Here is a 1,737-nt window from a genome sequence, read left to right on the forward strand (position 1 = left end):
AGAAAGAAAATAAAAAATAATTTTAAGGACATGGAAATTTTGACTTAAATGAGAGAGAATTCAAGATTACAGTTCTGAAAAAACTCAACAAGATGCAAGAAAACTCAGATAGGCAGTTTAATGAACTCAGAAATAAAATCAACAAACAGAATGAATACTTTACCAAAAAGATTGAAATTTTAAAAAAATAACCAGATAGATACTCTGGAGCTGAAGAACTCAATAAAAGACATGGAGAATGAAATGGTAAGCTTAGGAAATAAAGCTGACCAGATGGAGCAAAGAATTAGTGATATTAAAGACAGAAATCTGGAAATGACACAGATGGAAGAAGAGGGAGACTTGAGAGTTAAAAGAAGTGAAAGAACTCTACAAGAACTTTCTGACTCCATCAGAAAGAGCAATATAAGAATAATGGGCGTACCAGAAGGCGGAGAGAGAGAGAAGGGCGAAGAGAGCCTGTTCAAACAAATAGTTGATGAGAACTTCGCAAACCTATGGAAAGAACTGGATCCTCAAATCCAAGAAGAAAACAGAACATCTAACTATCTCAATCCAAAAAGCCCTCCTCCAAGGCACGTTATGTTGGAACTGTCACACGTCCCGTCTGGCTGCAGATACCAGGTAAGCCAACATGGGCACTTCCAAGTACATCCAGGAACTACGGAAGAAGAAGCAGTCCGATGTAATGTGGTTTCTTCTCAGGGTGTGCTGCTGGCAGTACTGCCAGCTCTCTGCACACCACAGCACCCCCACCCCCATGCTGGATAAAGCGTGCAGGCAGGGGTGCAAGGCCAAGCAAGGTTATGTCACATGTTGGATTCCTGTGCACCATGGTGGCTGCAAGCGCCCAGTTTCTAAGGGTGAAACCTATGGCAAGCCTGTCCATCATGGTGTTAACCAGCTAAACTTTGCTTGAAGACTTCAATCTGTTGCTGAGGAGTGAGCTGGATGCCACTGTGGGGCTTTGAGGGTCCTGAATTCTTACTGTGTGGGTAAAGATTCCACGTACAAATTCTTTAAGGTTATCCCCATTGATTCATTCCATAAAGCTATCAGAAGGAATCCTGGCACCCAGTGGATCACCAAACACAAGCACAGGGAGATGTGAGGGCTGACATCTGCAGGCTGCAAAAAGGGGCCATAAATTCCACCATATTATCGGTGGGTTCTTGTCGTGCAGCTTGGAGAAGGCGCAATACTCTCCAGCTCCACCGTTACTGTTAATATAGCACTGTTTACACAATTCTTACCAAATAAGCTATTTAGCACAGTAAAAAAGAAAGAAAGAGAGAAAGAAAGATAGAAAGACAGACAGAAAGGAAGGAAGGAAGGAAGGAAGGAAGGAAGGAAGGAAGGAAGGAAGGAAGGAAGGAAGGAAGGAAGGAAGGAAGAAACTGTCAAAAATTAATGATAAAGAAAGAATTCTCAAGGCAGCCAGGGAAAAGAAGACAGTGACCTATAAAGGAAAGCCCATTAGATTATCATCACATTTTTCAGCAGAAACTCTGTAAGCTAGGAGAGAGTAGAATCAGCTGTTCAAACTATTGAAAGAGAAAAATCACTGGCCAAGAATATCCAGCAAAGTTATCCTTTAGATATGAAGGAGTAATGAAGGCGTTTCCAGATATACAGAAGCTGAGGGAAGTTTCCACCACAAGGCCTATAGGAACTACTGAAGGGGATAATTCTACCTGAAACAAAAAGACAAAAGGATACAAAACTATGAGTAAGATG

The 1,737-nt window shown here is 41.6% G+C and overlaps 1 pseudogene; it reads left to right on the plus strand.

Moving 5' to 3' along the window:
- Positions 1-634: 634 nt before the first annotated feature.
- On the plus strand, positions 635-1,227 carry LOC109453103 (large ribosomal subunit protein eL15; annotated as a pseudogene).
- The last annotated feature ends 510 nt before the right edge of the window (positions 1,228-1,737 follow it).

The sequence above is a fragment of the Rhinolophus sinicus genome, linkage group LG06, assembly GCF_036562045.2.
Source record: "Rhinolophus sinicus isolate RSC01 linkage group LG06, ASM3656204v1, whole genome shotgun sequence".
Lineage (NCBI taxonomy): Eukaryota > Metazoa > Chordata > Mammalia > Chiroptera > Rhinolophidae > Rhinolophus > Rhinolophus sinicus.